We start from the raw sequence: 8,052 nt of genomic DNA, 5'->3' as shown, positions 1-8,052 counted from the left end.
TAAAAGAATTCAAAGACGTTTTTGCCTTTGAAGTGGAAGAGATGCCAGGCATCAGCCTGGATCTCGCTGTCCACAAACGCGCCATGGATCCAATAATGAAGCCCATTCGGCAAAAGAAAAGAAATCACGACGAGGAAAGAAGTTAGGCGGCAGCGGCCGAAGTAAAAAAGCTGCTAGATGCCAGGTTCATTCGGCCATGTAATTTCCCCAAATGGGTGGCGAATGTTGTGCTTGTAAAGAAGCCGAATGGTACCTGGCGGATGTGTGTAGATTACACAAACCTCAACAAGGCATGCCCAAAGGATAGTTATCCACTTCCAAAAATTAACAGTTTGGTCGATTCAACAGCCGGTCATGCCTTGATGAGTTTCATGGATGCCTATTCCAGCTTCCATCAGATACTCCTGTGGAAAAAATTTCAAGAGAAGACGGCCTTCGTCACTAAACAGGGGTTATTTTGTTATACTGTGATGCCGTTTGGCTTGAAGAATGCGCCGGCTACGTTCCAACGGATGATTAATACGATCTTCATTAATCAAATTGGGAGGAACGTAGAGGCATATATTGATGACATGATAGTCAAACCCATGCATCAGGCGGATCACCTTGCTGATCTCCGAGAAACCTTCACCACACTCAGGCGGTATAAGGTCATGTTAAATCCTAAGAAATGCGTCTTTGGTGTTGAGTCTGGAAAGTTTCTCGGAAACCTGATTGATCAAAGGGGGATAGAGGCTAACCTTGAGAAGATACAGGCAGTGATTGATATGAAGTCACCCCGCATTGTCAAGGAAGTACAGAGACTTATCGGTTGCCTGGCCGCATTAGGGAGGTTCCTCAGCCGGTCAGGTGACAAATGCCTTTACTTCTTTCAAGCAATCAGGAAGAAGACTAGATTTGAATGGGGGGATGATGAAGAGGCGGCCTTCCCGAAATTAAAAGAACACTTGCACTCTTTGCCAAGGCTTGTCAGTCCTTTGCCTAGAGAAAAGTTGTATATGTACCTAGCCGTCTCAGACCATGCCCTCAATGCTATTCTCCTTGCCGAGCGAGACGGTACCCAGCTCCCGGTATATTTCATAAGCCATGTGTTAAAGAATGCTGAACTCCGATACCCCATGGTGAAAAAATTTGGTCTTGCTTTATATATGGCCTTCAAAAAGCTGAAGCCATACTTTCTGGCACATCCGGTTGTAATTTACACCGACCAGCCCCTCAAGCGGCCAATGTCTACTCTGGAGTCATCCGGAAGAATGTTAAAATGGGCTATTGAAATGCAAAGTCTTGAAATCACCTACGAACCAAGGAAGGCAGTGAAAGGTCAGGCGTTTGCCGACTTCATTGTTGAAATGACTCGTCCGGTTCCTCCGGATAATATTGATTAGGTTTGGAAGGTGTATGTAGATGGGAGCTCTACAAAGAACGGCTGTGGTGCACGCATTGTCTGTGAATCTCCAGAAGGAGATAAATATGAGTATGCACTACGGTTAAAGTTTCAGTCCCCAAATAATGAGGCAAAGTATGAAGCCTTGCTAACCGGAATCCGTATGTGTAAGGCAGCAGGGGCAACAAAGATTGACGCCCACTCTGATTCTCAGTTGGTTGTTAGCCAGTATGAGGGCACTTATGAAGCAACTCATCCGGCTATGATCAAATATCTCCAGGCAGTCAAAGATGAGGCTGGGACACTTGAAGAATTCCGACTGAGTCAAGTGCCCCAGTCGGATAACCACCCGGCGGATGCATTGTCAAAATTGGCATCTTCCGCCTGCCATGATACGCCTCGGTCTGTCTTTTGGGAAGTTCTTGAAAAAAGAAGTATTTATGAAGAGCTCATTGGAATTCTAGATTGAAGTTCTACTTAGATGGATGGCATCCGAGCGTATCTAGCAGACAGTATGCTCCCTGATTCACCACAGGAGGCAGCCGTCATGAAGAAGAGAGCAGCTAACTTCGAGTTGAGAAACGGAGAACTCTTCAACTGGATTTCTCAAGCCCTTGTTGAAGTGTGTTACCCCAGAAAAGGGGAAAGAAGTTCTCTAAGAGCTGCATGTGGGATATTGCGCCTTCCATATAGGCGGCAAGTCCATAGCCGTCAGAGCTAGGCGACACTATTTTTGGCCTTTTTTTTTACCCTAGACACTTAGACCAATGAGGGGCTGCCACGTGGCCTCCCAAGATATGCCTTCAGAATTGCGGCCTTCAAAGGCCCAATTCCCCATAAACCGCACATTTGCGGGGCAGCCCAGCTGCCCTAGGTTAGATGACCTAAGGGAGGGCACTTTTCCCCATGACCCTATAAATAGGGAGATATCCCCCCAGTTTGGGGGCATTCACAATCATTTATTACATCCAATTTCTCTCTCATCAGAGAACTCCTAAGTTTGGAATCCAAGCAAATCCCCACCTTAAATTTCGCACTTTTAATCCTTATTCAAGTTACTAACTTGAGCGTTGGAGGCGGAGCACCACCCAACTGGTGTCTCCGTTTATTTTGCAAGTACAGAGCCAGCAGGACCAGTCTTCAAGCTGTAACTCTCCCAAGGGAGAAAAACACCAAAAACATAAGCCAAATTAAAAAACCACCGAATTCGAAATTTGGGGTTTAATGGTTCGAAAATCCCCCAAAATTCAGCCAAAAGAAAACGAATTTTAGCAAAAACTTACATTGGATTATGGCAAAAATGAATAAGGGACGAGATCTACTTCCTTTAGCTTCAAAAAAAAGAAAATTCGAGTTCTTTAGAGAAAGAAAGAAGCGAAAATCATGAAGGAAGGAGAGAGAGAACAAAAAGAAAAATTGCGCTCCGCGAATTTCTTTTTAAGTGTCGCGCGCAACTGTATCAGTTTTTGATCAGAGAGAACAACTCAGAATGATGCGCGCGCCTGGCCAGCACGACCTACTGAGTTGCGCGCGGATACTGGTCACTAAAATGACCGGTATCCGAATTTTGATCCGTATGATCATTTTTTCAACAGTTTTGCTCGTTATTAGACGTAATGTGATAACTTGTTATTTGATACGATTTTAGGGTGATTTTTGAACCTTGTTTACTTGAAATATTAGCATTTTGGTTCACTTCTATCCTATTTTCATTCAATTTTTGTGTATACCTTGCTTCACGGGTTTTTAGTGTTTTTGTTGAGTTTTCAGGTCCAAAAACCGATGATTTGAAGCATATGGATAACAAACCGAGTTTAGAAGCCGTGACAAAGGAGCAAAACTGAAGAGAATGTGAAGAAAAGGGCTTAGAAGACCCTGCACGGCCGTGCCATGTCCTGCACGACCGTGCAGGAGTGTCCCAGCCAAGTCAAGCCACTGCCTGATTTGGCACGGACGTGCAAGGCTTAAGCACGTCCGTGCAAGTCAGACAGCACGTCCGTGCCAGAAGATGCACGGCTGTGCATCTCACTTGGCCTAAGTTGGAGCTACTGCCCGATTCTGCACGGTCGTGCTTAGGGTGGCACGTCCGTGCCACTCCTGGCACGTCCGTGCGCCCCTGTAGCCGTACCCGACTCTTGTTTTCTTCGTCTTTTTTATTTGAGGGTCATATAAATACCCCCTTTTTGCTCAATTGTGCAGCAATCCAAGTTTTCAGAGCTTCCTCTTAGTTTGTAGTTGTAGAAACATAAATACTCTCAAATCATTAGTTAGATTTTAATTATTAGTTTGGAATTCTCAATCTCAATCATTGTAGAAGACAAGTTCCTCCATTGTTATTCAATTTCAAGCTTCAATTAGTAAATTCTCCAACCTTTTTCTACTTAATTTCAGATTTCATTTGCTTTTGCATGTCATTTAAATCTTCTTAAGTTCTTGGTAATTTGTTATTGGATGATAGTTATTTCAATCGTTAACCACTTTCCCCCAATTATTGAAGTAGTTAGAACCCTAATTGTTGATTGCATGTTGATAAATATGAGTTGTGAGTAGTCTTCTTGCTAGGGGTTGGGTGAAGCTCAACCTTTTGGGTTAGTTATGCAAATATGGGAGAAACATTGATGTTTGTATTGCAATTAAATTGATTATATGAGATTGCTTGTTAGTTCTTCATGATAGGATTAGCTACCCTTGACTTAGGAGCTTGATAGCATGATATGCCTAATTTGACATGGAAGTGTAAATTGAGTATGTCATTACTTATTGTAATTTGATTATGTATCATCTATTACTAGACTAATGAGGAATCTACGTTTAGTAGCGTGAGTTGTTTTCTTATTGCATGAGGTTGATTTTACATATAATCCTTGCTATAGCTTGTCTATTTTATTCCCGTTTGCCTAATTGCCTTGGTTGAGTGGATCCCATTCCCTAGTGTCTTTAATCCATTGATTTAGAACCATAGTTTGTTTGTCTACTTGACGAAACCCAATTCACCATTGACTTCGAATTAGCTTAAGTGTTAAGATCTTTAGCAACCATATCCCGTTCCTTGTGGAACGAACTCTTACTTGTCATTATGCTTGGTTTGTAAGGTGTTTGTTAATAAATGTGTTTGATTGAGTGTGGAATGAGCGACCGTTCTAACGCCCATCAAAATGGCACCGTTGCCGAGGAGCGGTGTTGTTGATTGCTAATTGATTACTTGAGTCTAGTTCACCATAAACCATAAAAATTTCAAAAAGAATTGTTTCTTTTTGGCTACACTTGTAGCCTTGGTACTAATTGCGTTTGTTGAGAGTGTATGCGCAGAACTCATAACAGGATCTTGGTACCTTACGATCCCGAGATTGAGCAAACTTATAGAAGGAGAAAAAGAGCCGGTTCTAGGCCGTTCAATACTCCCCCAACTAGAGAGACCAATTTCGAGGAGGATCGAGATCAAATGGGTGACGCGGAACCACCACCTCAAAGACCTTAAAAGGAGTTGGGAACTCCAGGAGCTTATAGAGCTTCAAGCGGCATTGCTCCACCCGTCACTCAAGCCAATGACTTCGAGATTCGGCCCGCGATGATAAATTTGATTGAAAGGAGGCAATATAGTGGAGCAAAACATGAGAGCCCTCTTGCACACTTGAACGAGTTCGAGAAATATTGCAACACAATTAAGGTAAATGGGGTAACTCAAGAGTTTGTGAGACTAAAGCTATTTCCTTTTTCTTTGATAGGAAGGGCTCTTGAACGGCTTGAGAAGGAGGTGAGGCCTAACTCCTTGAGAACTTGGGACGAGGTCACCACGGCTTTCTTAGGGAGATTCTATTCTCAAAAGAAGACAGCCGAGGCAAGGGCTTTGATCCAAGGCTTCCGTCAAAGGGCTAGTGAAACCATATATGAGGCATGGGAACGATACAAAGAATATTAAAGGGAGTGCCCTCATCATGGCATTCCATCATATCAAGTGCTTCAAATTTTCTATGGGGGATTGAGCCCACAAGGAAAGACTAGCTTGGATGCGGGAGCGGGTGGCCCGATTATGAACAAAACGGAGGAACAAGTCATCGAGATAATTAAGGATGTGGTGAGGCACCACATGGATTGGCAAGAAGGAGAGAGGGAGTCTTTAAGCAAAGGAGGGAATGCGGTCTACTCCGTCGATCACCTCAACGCCATCAATAATTTGACATCTCAAATAGCCAATCTTGGCAAGGAGATAACATCTATCAAGGCAAAGCTAGAGACTTCCACTTCACAACAAGAGCATCCCTCCCAATCTAAGGGGAGATGTATGAATTCTAACTCTTCTCCTTCTACATCTAATAACATGCCACATGGGTGTTTGTTTTGTGAAAATTGTGGGTCATATGACCATGATACCTCTTCTTGTAATTATGATTCCCAACCCCAATCCCATTATGAAGAGGGTAATGATAATGAAAATGAACAAGTCAATTCCTTGTCTTATGATAATAGACCTAGGAATGACAATCAAAGATATTTACCACCTAATCGAAGGGAACAAGGGGGAAATGCTTATAACCAAAGAGGAAATGATTATGATTACCATAACCAAAACAAATGGGGTAATAGGAACCAAAGGGACCAAAATCCCCAAGGTAACTACAACCAACAAGGTGGTTATGGTAACCATAACCATAATAATCAAGGGAATTATGGGAATCAAGGCCAATATCACCAAGGGGGGAACCCTAATAATAGGAATAATTGGAACAAAAATAATAATAGAGGTTTTTCTAATCAAAATGCTTCCAATTCAAATGTGAGAGGTAATAGAGCTCCCCAAGATAACTATTATGCTCAAGCACCACCTAGTAAGTCTAATCTAGAGGAAATGATGGAAAGTCAAACCAAAATGTTCAACACTTTCATGGCCACGAGTGACAAGAAGTTTAATGAAGTAATGGCTCATAATAAAATGCTTGAAACTCAAATTTCAAAATTGGCGAATGCTTTGAAGGAAGGGGCTAGCACTTCCAAACTTCCACCCCAAGGACTAGATCCTAAGAGGCCCGTTAATGCCATATCTACTAGGAGTGGGAAGGTGTTGGAAGAGAGTGTTCTTAAGAAAAGCAATGAGAGAGTGAACATGAGTGAGCCTCCCCTTGAGAGTGATTGTGAGCAAGAAAAAGAGAAAAATCAAGAGAGTGAAAGAGAAAAAGAATGTGAGAATGAAAAAGAATGTGAAAAAGAGAATGATTTTGAAAAAGAGAGTCAAGAGAAAAGAGAAAAAGAGAGGGAAACAAAACAATTGCAAAAGCTACCATATCCTCATAAATTTGTTAGAAACAAATTAGATGTGCAATTTGGAAAGTTTCTTGAGACATTGAAGCAAATTCATCTTTCAATTCCTTTTACCGACGCTATCAAGCAAATGCCTAATTATGCTAGGTTTTTAAAAGACATTTTGAGTGGAAGGAGAAAGTGTGAATTGGTTGAAACGGTGAATCTCACCGAGAATTGTAGTGCAATTATCATGAACAAGATGCCACCCAAGTTGAAAGACCCCGGTAACTTTTCTATCCCATGTGCAATATACAAGAAGCAAATTGATAATGCTTTGTGTGACCTAGGGGCTAGTGTTAGCCTAATGCCATACTCGGTATACCAAAGACTTGGGATAGGGGAACTTCTACCCACCAACATCACCCTACAATTGGCCGATCGCTCTATTAAATTCCCAAAGGGTAAGGTAGAGGATGTTCCTCTAAGGGTAGGAAAGTTTGTAATCCCGGTGGATTTTGTTGTATTAGAGATGGACGAAGATGTTAACATTCCAATAATTCTAGGAAGACCTTTTCTTGCTACTTCGGGTGCTTTAATAGATGTTAAAAGTGCTAAAATTTGACTAAAAGTAGGAGATGAGGTAATAGAATTTGACTTGAATGAGAGCATGAAATATCCAAGCTCTAATCTTGATAATTGCATGATGATTGATACTATTGATTCTATTATAACTTCCATGCATGAGCACTTGCTCACTACTAATGATGCCCTTGAGAATGTCCTTTTGAACAAGGAAAAGATAGATGACCAAAGCAAAGAGATGACATTGTATGAGGAGATGCTTGAAGGAAGTACGGAATCAAGCGATGAGCAAGTGTGCATGGGAATCACAACACATGATGCATTAGAAGTGGCTACCTCAAGAGAAGGTAAGGGTGTTCCAATGGTAGAGTTGAAACCTCTACCATCACACCTAAGGAGGATTCCCTTCGGGCTTTGCAACGCACCGGCAACCTTCCAAAGATGCATGATGAGTATTTTTGGGGACATGCTTGAAGCCGAAATGGAAGTTTTCATGGATGACTTCTCGGTAGGGGGCCTTTCATTCGAGGATTGTTTGTCCAACTTGGGCAAATGCTTGGCAAGATGTGAGAAGGTCAATTTGGTTTTGAATTGGGAAAAATGCCACTTTATGGCTGGTGGAAGAGGGAATTGTCCTTGGTCACAAGATTTCAAGCAAGGGGATTGAGGTCGATAAGGCCAAAGTCGAAGTGATAGAGAAGCTACCGCCACCAATAGGAGTAAGGTCATTTTTGGGGCATGCCGGGTTCTATAGAAGATTCATCAAGGATTTCTCACAAATTGCTAGACCCCTAAATGCTCTTCTTCAAAAGGATGCCATCTTTATTTTTGATGAAAAGTGTCTCCAA

The 8,052-nt window shown here is 42.1% G+C and overlaps 1 non-coding gene across 1 annotated transcript; it reads right to left on the bottom strand.

Moving 5' to 3' along the window:
• Positions 1–5,220: 5,220 nt before the first annotated feature.
• LOC145606509 (small nucleolar RNA R71) lies at positions 5,221–5,326 on the bottom strand. Its single transcript, XR_014105369.1, has one exon. It is a non-coding gene; the product is annotated as a small nucleolar RNA R71 (small nucleolar RNA).
• Between the last annotated feature and the right edge of the window lie 2,726 nt (positions 5,327–8,052).

The sequence above is a fragment of the Chenopodium album genome, chromosome 22, assembly GCF_948465745.1.
Source record: "Chenopodium album chromosome 22, dcCheAlbu1.1, whole genome shotgun sequence".
Classification (NCBI taxonomy): domain Eukaryota; kingdom Viridiplantae; phylum Streptophyta; class Magnoliopsida; order Caryophyllales; family Amaranthaceae; genus Chenopodium; species Chenopodium album.
Note: the sequence above shows the minus strand (reverse complement) of the source record. Positions and strands in the feature narration are given on the sequence as shown.